Raw genomic sequence first — 15,846 nt, forward strand, 5'->3', positions numbered from 1 at the left:
AAGGTGCATTCACTTAAGGCAATTCAATGTTGAGTTACATCATCGAGCCACCCCCTGAGAGAGGTATACTTTAACTCTTTACAAATGGGCAAATAGAGAAACGGAATGCTGTTGAAACCATTGGTCCAGGCTGGGTAGGTTTGTTTAGGGACTGAAAGGTGTCCTGTGGTGCCAGGGAGACTTACCAGGAAGCATTCCTGGCCTCTGGTGGCACAGCAGCTACCTGTAACAGAATGCTACTTCTGCACCACATGTGGAAGTTTCCTAGAATGAAAGACTATGTTCTCTAGGCTGTGGCTTCAATGAAAATTACTGTCCAGGAGACATCTGCCCAGTTTTAAGTCTGGAAAAATGAAGGAGCTTCAGAATACAGCCTCTAGATTACCCATGACGACCTCTTCATCTAGTTTTTGTCCCAGTTTCTTTCTAATTGGACTATATAGATGCACACTGTGTTTTAGTACTTAGGTGTCTTTGTATCCAGGTGTGTATATGTTGGGTTTGTACACATGGTGTGTATGTTTGTGTACGCACCTGTGTTTATGTGTAATATCATTGGCTCTTTCCAGACAAAATTTCCTATGAACCTATGGATTTTAATTTCTAAACTGTGATGTGACAAGAGACCATTCCTGATAGCTGTCTGCATCTGCCGTTTTAAAAAATTTTAACGTCTTCTCACCTCCTGATTCCCCATCACAAAGCATATCATATAGGATTAATTTAGAAATTGAGGTTATGACTCCACTTGCCGCATTTTAAATCTAGTTCAAAGAGGTATCACTCTGGCCATTTGGTTTTTTGGAGGGCCTAGAGTTCTTGGAAAGCAAGGGAGACTTGACTTCAGTGCATTCACAAAACGTGTATCAATCAGCATGTGCAAATACACACAAATGAGAAAGCTGGTTTGCAACTCCACAGCAATTGCCGTGATCGTCTGTGTATTCTCAGTGCTGTACAACACTGAGGGTACAATCACTGTTCGTCTGAATATAAACCTTTACAGATGAGCTTGACAGAGTGTTCCACTAGAATAGAAAGGTTAACTCACTGCAAGATAAAAGATTAAAGGAAGAAGGGAAATGGGAGCTGGATCTACCTGAAAAACTTGTTGCTTCACAAAATCCTAGATTTCCTTCATCCACAAATAGATCTTGAGGAGAAAGAAACTGCCTGAAGGTGGAGGAATGCTAAAACACACACTCTAGTAGTGTTCCCAAGAGGTGAAAGGGAATTTGGTAGAGCAAATTTATATGCAGGTGGTATCAGCGGACCCTAGATATGAAATATCCTGCAAGCAAAAAGTGAAGAAGAGAATGTCTATATAGGAGAAAATGCAACAGACCCTTAATTACTGCTTCCCCATGATGCCTGCACAGTCTCGAGGATGCATCATGCATAGCTGAAGGACGACATCGCAGGCCCACTTGAGTTCCATGGAGGACTCTGTACTCAAATAGCCCTCAGAGGACCGGATGATTCTGGAGTCCTCCCAGCTAGGCTTCACTGAGAAGAGAGTCAAGTAGCTGGACCTGAGTCCAATTATGGAGCTCATTCTCATGTTCTATACGGACAAGCCAATCGACCGGCTCCTGGATCATCTGTGCATTAAGGTCTGCAGCCCTAGGAAGGATGCCTAACACTGGGACCAGTAGATGACCACCTCAGGATCAGGTTCTAGCCATCCCTCTTGAGCATGTGGGTACTCCTTGCAGATGAGAAAGATCCAGAAATGGAAGGACAAAGCCTTTGGGAAGCAGGCACTGTGGAAGGCTCAGGTGACCTGCAGGCCTAGGCGAGCATACGCCTCAATCCACAGAGCTCTTAAGCCAAAATAAGTGCTACCTGTGTGAGGATTTCTTCTGGGGATTTGTATTATGTGTTTTTTTAAACAATTATTTGCCATACAACATGTGTCAAATGCTGTAGGTAATATTAAGATTATAGTATTTCAGGGACAGAGTTCATCATTAACCTCAATTTATTTGGTCGGAAAGTTGTGTGTGTTTATGTGTATGTCTTTTCTCTTTCCCAAAGAGATTGGAGAAGAGGTCAGGAAGATAAGAAAACTTTTAATTGGTGCATTCAGCCAAGCAGTTCGGCAACAGAACATTAATTTTTATTTTAATAATGTGTTTTTAATTGAATACTTTGCTGGTGCTGCACTAAATTGGGTCTGTTATTTAAAATTACATTAAGAAAGATCATCCCCCTTCTACAACTAATGCCACCCACACTGCCAAATAACATGTTATCCATTGGTGAAGAGGCAAAATAAATTACTATTCCTTGAGGGATTCTTCAGCAAAATGGGATAAGTATCAGCAGACTAACAAGTTGTTGTTTTAGAGTAAATAAAAATACAGTTGAACTATAGCTTCTCTTTGATACGCGTGGCAGTGATCGCTCACTGTTCACTGAAGTCCATCCTGCTTTATCCTCCAGTAAATTGGCACTAGGCACCTCCCTTGTAGCTACGTGTGTCTATGACTATGTCTTGCCAATCATTATGAGCAAATGGGATGTGCTTACTGTTAGACCAAGGCTATGGTGAAATATTGTGTGACTCCTCCATGATTGCGACTTGCTATTTCTCTGGCTGGATATTCATTATGACATGGCTCTGTGGGATGGTGGAACAACAAGATGGCACCTGTCCATCCTTTTTTTTGTTTTGTTTTGTTTTGTTGTTTGTTTTTGGCATTTCTGGGTGGGCACGAACTGCTCTCCATCCTTAATAACCACTAGGAGTAGAATTTTTCTGCTCCCCAGAATACCTGCCCAAGTATGTCTACTGTTTTAAGCTGTTGAAACTTAGGTATCTGCTCTTACAGTCTAACCAGTCCTATCTATTACATATGCCACTTTAGTTGGATTATATTTCATAAATGCATAAAGCATTTTAGAATCGATTGGTGGGTTGACTGTTCTAACATTTTCAAGAAGAGCCAGCTTTCTCTAGGGAGTGTGTAGTAGCAGCCAAACATTCTGGTAGTAATTAGAAGCCCCAGACTTTGAAAATCAATCTTTATGCCCACAGCCACTTTTTAATTATTTTGTTATTTTTTTCAAAAAACTTTTTTTAACTGCTAGGTATTTTGACTGAAAAGAAAAAGCTGAAGAAAGAGGAATGTAATGCAGTTTTGTAAACAGGACATTCATAAGTGGATGAAGAATGAGTAGGACAGATGAATGAATGGATAAACAGAGAAAGGAAAAAAGTCCCAGATTTAGGGGAGAAAGCAAGAAGACCAGCTCTTTATTCAACTTAGAAGTACAAATGATTCAGTAATGGTGTGTCTTCCCATGGGATAGCAAGAAGAGTATGGAGTTTAGTGTTAGATGGAAACTGGCACTTGTTGAACAAGCACAATATGTCATGCACTATCTTACACATTTCCACAGTCTTGTACTTTCATATGTGTGGTTTCCTAAAACCCTGCACAGGAAAAGCTATGCTATTGACTTTTTACAGTGCTACTCAGGCTGTTTCCCCATCCTCGGGTTATACTGCAAGTATTACACTGAGCCAGGATTACAGTTAAGTATTTCTCATTTGGGGGCATATATCATCCAAATTTTACTGCTTATGGCAATTTGGTAGATAATCCTTTGAACTTATCTACATCATGAAAATAATAACATCTATTAATGTTAACATGACTCCATGTTCTCAATTTTCAATATCCTTCAACTTCATCTCTTAATCAGAAATGTTTCTGTGCTTTTTATTTTCACGATTCTGTGGCCACACATTTTTATTTTATTTATTTTATTTTATTTTATTTATTTATTTATTTATTTATTTATTTTTGTTTTTTTTTTATTTATTTTATTTATTTTATGTGGAAATAATGCAAAACATTTATTTTCTGTATCAGACAGGAACACAGCAAAGGAATCCAACGCTACTGAAGCATTATAAAAACCATCCCTTCAACACAGTGTAAGATTTAAATGCATCTGCACAAGGGTGCGCAGGACCCTTAAAAGGAGTAAGGTTGCTGCCCTGCCAAGCACTTCTGGTCCCTACCCAGGTCCTACTGCAATATTGGTGGTCCCAATGGTTCTATCCAAATAAATCATGTTTAAAAAATAAAACCTTGAGAAAGACAAGTCAAAATACCTCAGTAACCATATCTCCAACTCAAACTTCATCTATTTAAATGTTATATTTGCCTCTCGTTAATAAACCTTTATTTCACTCAAACTGGGCAATAATAAACCTTCCACACTGAAGTAGCTTCCTTGCCCAAATAATCCAAAGGGAAAAAAACTGAAATGATTAGTAAAGAAAAATGTAGGGACTAACACACCCTTTTAATGTTTTTAAATATTTTTAAGGTTTAAAAAGTGTTTAAAGTTTGTAATTCCTAGTAGGAAAACATTATCTGAATGAATACCCTAATGGCAAACCACTGTAGAATGTTTCAGTTGCATGCGGGGCAGAGGGGTAGGGTTTCTCTTCACAGCACCCCAGCTTTCTTCTTGAGAAGGTCAGAGGTACACTGGTTTGTATTATTGTGACATCCATTGTATTATTGTGACATCGAAGTTGCTTTTCCTTCAGCAAGGGCTTTATTTGTCAGAAGGGCATTATGCTTGACCTCCAAATTTAGCTGACAATTTACTGATGAGATTCATAACCTTTGGGTTGCTCTGATATTTTGACATATTTGCTGGGTTCTGGGCTACATCCTGGAAGGCCACCATAACTTCTGGATCCTGCATGGCTGCAAGAACCTCTGGGTCACTAAGAATTTCATTGAGCCCAGGCACTCCTGCCATTCCAGGCATTCCTCTAGGAAAATTACTAGGCATCCCCCGCCCAAAGCCACCTGGGAAAACCTGGCAAAGAGCCATACTGAGCTCCTGATTGCCCTCTGGCTTCTTCCTCCCTCTGGGCTCTTTCATGTTCTTCCTGGGCCTTCTTAACCCTTTCTATTCTTTCTTTGACCTCTCACTCTTCACGTTTTCATTTATACTTCCTTCCATGTTCAGCAATTTTCTGGGCACTGGGTTGAACTTCTTTCAGCATTGCACTAGCATCTTCAACACAATCCAGTTTACAAGCAAGGGCAAGATCATGTGCTGCTTCTTCCCAATGACCCAGAAGTCTGTGTGCTTTCCCCCGCCACTTGTAAGGCTGAGCTGAATTGGTGAGTCAGGATTTATTTCAATAGCTCTGTCACAGTCTTGAATGGCAGCATTTGGCTTCTGTAATTTGATGAAGATGCTGGCCCTCTTGGCGTACAAAATGGCTAAGCGAGGATCAGTTTGATGGCATTTGTGAATAAGTCAATGGCTTTCTGTAGTTCACCATCATTTAGGGCATCAATGGCAGCCACTTTTTTATCATTTGCCTGATCCATCATTTCTCTGGTTATCTCTACATTTTCCTTTCTCATTTCTTGAGGGGCATCAGTGTCTGGTTCAATTATACCTTCATTGTCAATTTCTAGATCACTTTCCTCACATGATGGTTCGTCTGTCTTTATGTTTTCCTCCACCTTCTTACTGTGTTTTCTTCCTTGATACTGTCTTCTGATTGAGTTTTATGAGTAGAAGGTGGTATTTTACCGCCCCCTCCTCATGCTCTCCACCACTCCCACAGGAAGCACATTTCCTCGGTGTGCACAACGCTCAGACCCTGCTTACACATTTTCACGAAGGTCTGAAGCTCACTCACTTTGCAGGGGTCCGTGGTCCAGGGGCGCTGGCAGGTGGCAGGTGTGGTTGAGGTTGCAGCCCAATTCCAGGCACAGGTATTAACTCAGCGTGACCGTGTAGAAGGGGGTGGCTACTGTGGCCACATTTTAAAGTGAGGCAAAATCAGTTATTATAACCAAACTAGTTGGGTGATGTTGTACTACTGTTCAGTGCCTTTCTCAAGACAGTGTCTTAATACTAAGAGTTATTATAAAGGAGATACTTTAGGTGGTAAGGAGAGCCGTGGGGATCATGTTTTGAGATCATGATCCTGGCTATGATTAGTAACAAGTATAGTTATTATGTATGGAGCACCTAGTAAGTACCAAGCCCTAAGTGATTTTATAGTCATCACCTTGGTTAATGTAAATAATAAACATGCGAGATGGTGCTATCAAGGAAGAAACTGGAGAGGTCGATTGGCTTGCCCAAGGTCACATATTTTGTAGAGAACAGTGGTAAGTTTTCAATGCAGTCAATCTGTCTCCCAAAACCATGCTCTTGACCACCATACTTTATTGTATATTCTGTGGGTACACTATATAGGAGTTATTTTCTAAGTGTTAGGATTAAAAATAAGCCTTTTAAATACTTTGAGCATAGAGAAACATTAATTATGGGTAGAAAAAGGGGTAGGGAACTTGGCTACAGTATCTTAAATCTGGTGAATGGATCCTAAATAGTAATAAAATGTTGGTGCTACAGCATTAATTAACCAATAAAACCAAATTAACCAAAAAAATTAACCAGCATTTATTAACCAATAAAATGTTGGTACTACAGCATCTGCATATGAGAACTGTGAAATTCAGTAAGATGTCCAAATGGACAATAACAAAAAACTTTTGTGTTGCTTCCTTAATATAACTAAAGACATACCAAATCTTCATAATACATGCCAAAATGTAGGAGCAATACTAGGTTCTGAGAGAACACTATGCTCTGGTTACTTACTGTTAAACAGAATGAAGGAAAATAGCGTGACCTCTGCCTTCTAAAGAAAAAAAAAATGCCTACTGGAGTTAGGATGCCAAGGCCAAAGAACTGGACTTTTTAAGCATCTGCATGTGCAGACTGCAGCAAGGAACAGATGTGAATCAACTTTTAGAAATAAAAACCAAACATCCTGTACATTTTTATTTGATTTGCATAAAAGGTGTTGGTGACTTATGACCTCTCAGAATATGTATGGAATGGAAATATAATATTGAGATTAAAACAGAAAATAAAAGCAGTCCTTGAAAGGATAGCACAGAGGACAATCAACCTCTGGGCATAAATGACATAAAATCTCATAGCTTTAAGACTTCTTTGATGGGCAATAAGTTAAAGTTTTGACTGTTGCAGAAAGTGAACACTATTTAAAAACTATCAGGAATACTAATGCCTTTTTGCTTTTGGTTTAATTTCATATTATAGCATTTTTCTTCTTCCTGTGCAAAGGTGGCTAATATTTACTTTCAAATATAAGCATATTAAAGTTTGGTCAGTAATTCTAGGATCCTTGGTTTTATGACCTTACTTTTCTTCATATGAAAAATTTTGACTCTCATTCCTCTAGAATCTAGAATTTAAGTGAAGTTAGGTTAACCTTATTAAAATTATCAAAATAACTTTGATACTGTACATATATGGTGATGGGATACTGGACAGTCACACCACTAGAGATGATTGAGAGCAGACTCAGCGAAGGAAATCCTTGCTGAGAAATATTAGGAGCAGGTAACCTGGGCCAAGAAAGACCTAATGATTAACTGGACAAAAATGTCAATCATTTCTGCTTTGTAGGCAAAGATGGATAATAGGGGCTATTCAGATAGGACACTAAAACATGGTGGTAAGAAAGACATTAAACCAATCAGCAATTTTAACTACTCAGTGATTCTTCTCATTGTATTATAAATACCTTGAGGACAGGTGCCACACATTAGTTTATGCACATGGTCATAGTATCTAGTTCGTAGGACTCAAGTTTTTGCATTGGACGGGGACTCAGTAGCAGAAGAAAGGGTGGAAATATAAGAAGATAATGTGAGGTGGATTTACCCTCAAGAAAGGAAGTTGCTCCATCTTGCAGGTGACAAGGCTCTTTCAAAGTAGAAGTATTTGCCCCTGGCTATTCTATAGAGTAGGACCAGTCCCATCAGTGGTTAGGTAAATTAAATAGGAAAAAGAACAATGAGTCAGGATTCCAAGTATAGAGAAACACAGAAGAGGAGATAGTTTGGTTTTAGAGAAATAGAGATCACTAAGGTCAAGGCCATGCAAAGTACAAACTAACCTAACGATAGAAAGGAACAACTGCAGGATCTCTGCCTAGAGATGAAAATCTAACATAGGTTATGAGAGATGGCCTGAAGACCCAAATCCTCATTGTTAAACCAAAACAAACTTTGGAACTGCTATTTGAGTGTTTTGGCCAACTGTGTATTCCTCTACATTAAAATCTTTGAGATGAGCAAAACCAACAACTTCTTTAGCCAAGCTAAGTCCCTTTTTAGGTAATTATTCAGATCTGAAATCTTAAAATCCATTTATTGCCCTTATATTTTGTTTTTATTGAAACATATTTTTCAGGGATGCCTGGGTGACTCAGCGGTGTCTGCCTTTGGCCTAGGGCATGATCCTGGGGTCCTGGGATTGAGTCCCACGTCGGGCTCCCTGCATGGACCCTGCTTCTCCCTCTGCCTGTGTCTCTGCCTCTCTCTCTTGTTCCTTTATGTTCAAATAAAGCCTAATAAAATTTATTTAAATGCTGAGAAAGCTTTATTTTTCTATACACTATTTATGATATGTAAGGGGTTCATTGGCTCCCCTAAAGTCAGATATGGTGTGATCCACAGGAAGGAAGGGAAATGTGATCTGGGCAGAGAGTACCCGAAGAATCAAGGAAGGGAGGTGTTCCTGAATATTTCTAAAAACTTACTGAAGACAAAAGTCACCCAGAAGAAGGATGAAGGGTCACTGGGATACAGAGCATGAGGGCAGAAGCAAGACATTGCTGAGAGCAAGGCCCCAAGAAAAAGAAGCAATCCCCCTTTTCTGCAGTTAAAACCTGGGCACTGTAGACTGACACTTTTCGTTTATATTATGCATTAGAATCTGCTGCAAATAAACTGATGATATTTAAGAAGATGAAACAGAGAGATAATGCTCTAAGGAGGAGAGATTCATTAAGACTGTAAAGTTGGTGATTCACGAACTTCACCTAGAACTGTGCCATTTTATTGAAGAACTAGTGTGTTGCAAACAAGGCTGATTTAGAAGCTACTTAGCAAATTTTAAACACCTATAACAAAAGAGGTCTATACACATTCAATCATCTCATTTAAATTGATAATCAGGTCACTATCATAGGCAATAGATAATAAGTATTAACCAAACACAGTTGGTTATAGAAAACAAGTACTTCATTTTTTTTAACAGTTATGGAATAAATGTTTGTGTCCCCCTCAAATTCATATGTTGAAAATCCTAATCTCCAATATGATGGCATTAAGAGATGGGGCCTTTGGGAAATAATTAGGTGATTAGCTCTCTGGCCTCCTTTCTTTCATGTAAGGATACATGGAGAGTCTGCAGCTCAAAAGGTTCTCACCAGACTCCAACCATGCTAGCACCCTAATCTAGAATTTCTACCATCCAGAACTATAAGAAATAAATTTCGGTTGTTTATAAGCCAATCATCTTTTCATATTTTTATAGCACCCTAAAATAAGATACTAACTTAATATAAAAATTTTAGTATATAGGCAACTTTATTATAGTCCCAGATTATATGTGTGTTGTATAATATATATATAATACACATATACTATATGTATGTAATATATATCTGCACATATAATATTGAATTCAATAAATATATCAAAACCTATTTTGAAATTTAGAAAAATGATGATTTCTTCTTGGCAAAACATTTTGTAGCCAACCAAAAATTCACTGTCATCCTTGGATAAATTCTTTCTTATCTCATGAGCTCTCTTAACACATTTTTTCTACCTCTCCTCACACTTGTCAGCACATTTAAATGAATATAAGATGGATAAAATGAGGGCTTTTAGATTTACTTACTTGAACCAACTTCTTTTTTGAGTATCTTTCACTTACTCTATCCACTGTGTTGGCTTGATATTATAAGCTTGGTTCTTCACTACTCTGTTAACATAGCAGCCAGGCCTCTTCATGGCATCTCTTCCCCCCTTGTTTTCTCTCCTAACAAGTGTTTCCAAATTAATTTATGAAATTAAATGCCTTGCTTAAAATGCTTCCATTGCCTCTGGAAGACCAAACACCTAAGCCTGTTGTTCAAGGTCCTCTGTAATCTGACACTACCTTACTTTTACCTAAAATGGTATACTCTTCTATAAAAAGTGAATTTAGGATTGTTCAATTTCTCTACGTTTGCATCATTAGAGATTAGAAAAATGAATGATCATTTACTTTTTCTTAAAATTAAACACACAAGGTATTCTCAGTGCTAGAAAAAAGAATGAGTGTTCAGTGATACTTATAAAGGACTTAAAATAGCACTTTTAATTTTTGTTGTTCAGCTCCTGAGAAAGACTTACTGTCCTACAGGATTTCTGTCAGTCAACTCTTAGCATTTACTGCATTCTTAGTAAGTGAACTTAGTTCAATACTAAGAGAACTAGAAGGGATTGATATATTAGCTTCATTCCCTTAAGAAGCTTATAATCCTGTATTTGGGACATTTGTAAGTGTGTCTCCCTAATTACTATCATAGACTTTGATACCTCTTTTACCTGTATGTATCAGATTCAGCAAGATTTCTTTGATGTAGGTGATTGTTCCCTATTTACCTACATCATCCCTTACCTTATCATTAGTGACAGGTCCAGGTGGAACTGGCCTGATATTTACAATGATTAATATTATCGAAATAACCAATATTGTACTTTGTTTCTGGGTCTCTTTTCAATAGAAAAGGTTTGTTTAAAATAGTTAATAAAAATCAAAGCTCCAGAGACCAATTAAGAGATTTTTTTGTTTTCTGAGTCCATGAGACCTCCAAGACAACTTGCTTACAGACCAGGACTGCTATGTTTTATCTCTTCTACTCAGGTGGAATTAACTATGCAAAGGATAAACATCACTGTATTGAGGAAGACCATGTTTGACATGAAAAAAGAAAGTGACTGTGAATTGAAGAGTAAAATAGAAGATAACACATAGAAATAACAGTGAAACCTTGAGTAATGTCCTACTAAAGTTATGGATTGAAAGTAGGGATAGTTTTCAGGGTAATCAAAGAAACTGATATATTAAAAATTAATCAGGAAAAAAGTGTTTTTCATTTAACAGACACAGTGTCTCTCACATAGACCATAGGTAACTGTATAAATACTATGGCAGGAACCGAAAGGGTGGTGGAAAAACCAACTATAAGTAAATGATATATCCTCATGGAATTGAAGATAAAATCACATTAAATCTTTTTTCTAAAGATGGGCAAGCTGACTCTGCATAATAATGTTGGATTTAAGAGATACTACTTCTCCACATACACCATGGCCTTAGAGAGTTTGGTTAGGATTTCAGATCCCTCTGTTTTTGAAATACCAAGAATGACATTTTTTTGACCAGCATATGTAACCGGAAACTCCTAGAGGATTTATAGAAGCTATCTCCCCATCAAACTACAGCTTGAGGCTAAGCTGGGAAAACTTTTTTGTAACAGTTCAGAAAGTAAACATTTTTGACTTTGCAGGACATGAGATCTCCATCCCAATTACTCCGCTCTGCTATAGGAGTGCACAATTAGCCATGTAGAATACATAAATGGATGAGCATAGCTGTATTCCAATAAAACTTTATTTACAAAAACAGGTGGCAGGCTGGATTTGGCCCAAGGGCTGTTGCTTTCCTTCTCCTGTCTAAAGCAAATAATAGCGGATGAGATTTTAATAATAATGTCATATATTACCTGATTTTTTTGTTTAAAAAAGGAACCAAGAAAATGAACCCTCTGCTTTTCAGCATAATGGATAAATAATTTAGTTCAGACAAACTTATTTTACATAAAGAAATATGTTATGGTAATTGGTTTTATAGATCATCTGAAAGAAATCAGTTTCAGTGACCCATGGTCATGAAATTGTTGGCTAACTTTAAAAACCTTGGCAAGGAAAGCAATCATGAATGCTATTTCCTAAAGATATTTGAACATTTCACTTTTTGGGAATTAATGATAAAATTAATTTATAGTAAACAAGTGTTGACAAGGATGTGGAGATAAAGGAACCTTCATGTACTGTTGGTGGGAATGCAAACTGGTGCAACCACTATAGAAAACTGTGTGGAGGTTCCTGAGAAAATTAAAAATAGACTTACCATATGATTCAGTAATTGCACTACTGGGTATTTACCCAAAGAATATGAAAACGCTACTTTAAAAAGACATAATGTACCCTTATGTTTATTGCAGCATTATTTACCATTGGCAAACTACCGAAGCAGCCCAAGTGTCCACTGGTAGATGAATGGATAAAGAAGATGTCGTACACACACACAGACACACACACACAGGAATATTATTCAGCCATTAAAAAGTGAAAACTTGCCATTTGCATCAATATGGATGGATCTAGAGTATAATGCTAAGTAAAATAAGTCAAATAGAAAAAGATAAATAGGAGGAGGAGCAAGATGGCGGAAGAGTAGGGTCTCCAAATCACCTGTCTCCACCAAACTACCTAGAAAACCTTCAAATTGTCCTGAAAATCTATGAATTCGGCCTGAGATTTAAAGAGAGACCAGCTGGAATGCTACAGTGAGAAGAGTTCGCGCTTCTATCAAGGTAGGAAGACGGGGAAAAAGAAATAAAGGAACAAAGGCCTCCAAGGGGGAGGGGCCCGCGAGGAGCCGGGCTGAGGCCGGGGCGAGTGTCCCCAGGACAGGAGAGCCCCGTCCCGGAGGAGCAGGAGCTGCACCGACCTTCCCGGGGGAAAGGGGCTCCAGGGGGTGGAGCAGGACCCAGGAGGGCGGGGATGCCCTCGGGTTCCCGGGGACAGTAACAGCAACTGCGCCCCAGGAGAGTGCGCCGAGCTCCCTAAGGGCTGCAGCGCGCACGGGGGACCCGGAGCAGCTCGGGGGGCTCGGGGGCGGCTCCGCGGAGGGGGCTGCGCGGCGGGAGCAGCTCGGGGGGCTCGGGGGCGGCTCCGCGGAGGGGGCTGCGGGGGGGAGCAGTTCGGGGGGCTCGGGGGCGGCTCCGCGGAGGGGGCTGCGCGGCGGGAGCAGCTCGGGGGGCTCGGGGGCGGCTCCGCGGAGGGGGCTGCGGGGGGGGAGCAGCTCGGGGGGCTCGGGGGCGGCTCCGCGGAGGGGGCTGCGCAGCCCGGGAGCGCGAATCCACCAGCGCAGGCTCCGGAGCACAGGGCGCCGGGACACAGCCCAGGATCCCGCCTCCCCCGGGACAGGCAGAGGCCGGGAGGGCCCAGGACAGCGAGGACGCTCCTGCCCCAGCTGAGCAGATCAGCGGCCCCGCCCCGGAGCCTCCAGGCCCTGCAGACGGAGTTCCTGCCGGAGCTGAATCCAGGTTTCCAGAGCTGCCCCGCCACTGGGGCTGTTCCTCCTGCGGCCTCACGGGGTAAACAACCCCCCCTGAGCCCTGCACCAGGCAGGGGCACAGCAGCTCCCCCAACTGCTAACACCTGAAAATCAGCACAACAGGCCCCTCCCCCAGAACACCAGCTGGACGGACAACTTCCAGGAGAAGCCAAGGGACTTAAAGTACACAGAATCAGAAGATACTCCCCGGTGGTTCTTTTTTTGTTTGTTTGTTTTTGTTTTTGTTTTTGTTTTGTTTTGCTTTTTGATTTGTTTCCTTCCCCCACCCCCTTTTTTTCTCCTTTCTTTTTCTTTCTCTTTCTCTTTTTCTTCTTCTTTTTTTTTTTTTTTCGTTTTTTTTTTCCTTTTTCTTCCCCCTTTTTTTTTCTCTTTCTCTTTTCTTTCCTTCTTTCTCTCCTCTTTTTCTCTTTTTCCCAATACAACTTGCTTTTGGCCACTCTGCACTGAGCAAAATGACTAGAAGGAAAACCTCACCTCAAAAGAAAGAATCAGAAACAGTCCTCTCTCCCACAGAGTTACAAAATCTGGATTACAATTCAATGTCAGAAAGCCAATTCAGAAGCACTATTATACAGCTACTGGTGGCTCTAGAAAAAAGTATAAAGGACTCAAGAGACTTCATGACTGCAGAATTTAGAGCTAATCAGGCAGAAACTAAAAATCAATTGAATGAGATGCAATCCAAACTAGAAGTCCTAACGACGAGGGTTAACGAGGTGGAAGAACGAGTGAGTGACCTAGAAGACAAGTTGATAGCAAAGAGGGAAACTGAGGAAAAAAGAGACAAACAATTAAAAGACCATGAAGATAGATTAAGGGAAATAAACGACAGCCTGAGGAAGAAAAACCTACGTTTAATTGGGGTTCCCGAGGGCGCCGAAAGGGACAGAGGGCCAGAATATGTATTTGAACAAATTCTAGCTGAAAACTTTCCTAATCTGGGAAGGGAAACAGGCATTCAGATCCAGGAAATAGAGAGATCCCCCCCTAAAATCAATAAAAACCGTTCAACACCTCGACATTTAATTGTGAAGCTTGCAAATTCCAAAGATAAGGAGAAGATCCTTAAAGCAGCAAGAGACAAGAAATCCCTGACTTTTATGGGGAGGAGTATTAGGGTAACAGCAGACCTCTCCACAGAGACCTGGCAGGCAAGAAAGGGCTGGCAGGATATATTCAGGGTCCTAAAGGAGAAGAACATGCAACCAAGAATACTTTATCCAGCAAGGCTCTCATTCAAAATGGAAGGAGAGATAAAGAGCTTCCAAGACAGGCAGCAACTAAAAGAATATGTGACCTCCAAACCAGCTCTGCAAGAAATTTTAAGGGGGCCTCTTAAAATTCCCCTTTAAGAAGAAGTTCAGTGGAACAGTCCACAAAAACAAAGACTGAATAGATATCATGATGACACTAAACTCATATCTCTCAATAGTAACTCTGAATGTGAACGGGCTTAATGACCCCATCAAAAGGCGCAGGGTTTCAGACTGGATAAAAAAGCAGGACCCATCTATTTGCTGTCTACAAGAGACTCATTTTAGACAGAAGGACACCTACAGCCTGAAAATAAAAGGTTGGAGAACCATTTACCATTCGAATGGTCCTCAAAAGAAAGCAGGGGTAGCCATCCTTATATCAGATAAACTAAAATTTACCCCAAAGATTGTAGTGAGAGATGAAGAGGGACACTATATCATACTTAAAGGATCTATTCAACAAGAGGACTTAACAATCCTCAATATATATGCTCCGAATGTGGGAGCTGCCAAATATATAAATCAATTATTAACCAAAGTGAAGAAATACTTAGATAATAATACACTTATACTTGGTGACTTCAATCTAGCTCTTTCTATACTCGATAGGTCTTCTAAGCAAAACATCTCCAAAGAAACGCGAGCTTTAAATGATACACTGGACCAGATGGATTTCACAGATATCTACAGAACTTTACATCCAAACTCAACTGAATACACATTCTTCTCAAGCGCACATGGAACTTTCTCCAGAATAGACCACATATTGGGTCACAAATCGGGTCTGAACCGATACCAAAAGATTGGGATCGTCCCCTGCATATTCTCAGACCATAATGCCTTGAAATTAGAACTAAATCACAACAAGAAGTTTGGAAGGACCTCAAACACGTGGAGGTTAAGGACCATCCTGCTAAAAGATAAAAGGGTCAACCAGGAAATTAAGGAAGAATTAAAAAGATTCATGGAAACTAATGAGAATGAAGATACAACCGTTCAAAATCTTTGGGATGCAGCAAAAGCAGTCCTAAGGGGGAAATACATCGCAATACAAGCATCCATTCAAAAACTGGAAAGAACTCAAATACAAAAGCTAACCTTACACATAAAGGAGCTAGAGAAAAAACAGCAAATAGATCCTACACCCAAGAGAAGAAGGGAGTTAATAAAGATTCGAGCAGAACTCAACGAAATCGAGACCAGAAGAACTGTGGAACAGATCAACAGAACCAGGAGTTGGTTCTTTGAAAGAATTAATAAGATAGATAAACCATTATCCAGCCTTATTAAAAAG

The 15,846-nt window shown here is 40.0% G+C and overlaps 1 pseudogene; it reads right to left on the reverse strand.

The window, feature by feature from the left end:
* Positions 1-4,563: 4,563 nt before the first annotated feature.
* LOC112641571 (hsc70-interacting protein-like) lies at positions 4,564-7,779 on the reverse strand (annotated as a pseudogene).
* Between the last annotated feature and the right edge of the window lie 8,067 nt (positions 7,780-15,846).

The sequence above is a fragment of the Canis lupus genome, chromosome 33 (assembly GCF_003254725.2).
Source record: "Canis lupus dingo isolate Sandy chromosome 33, ASM325472v2, whole genome shotgun sequence".
Taxonomy (NCBI): domain Eukaryota; kingdom Metazoa; phylum Chordata; class Mammalia; order Carnivora; family Canidae; genus Canis; species Canis lupus.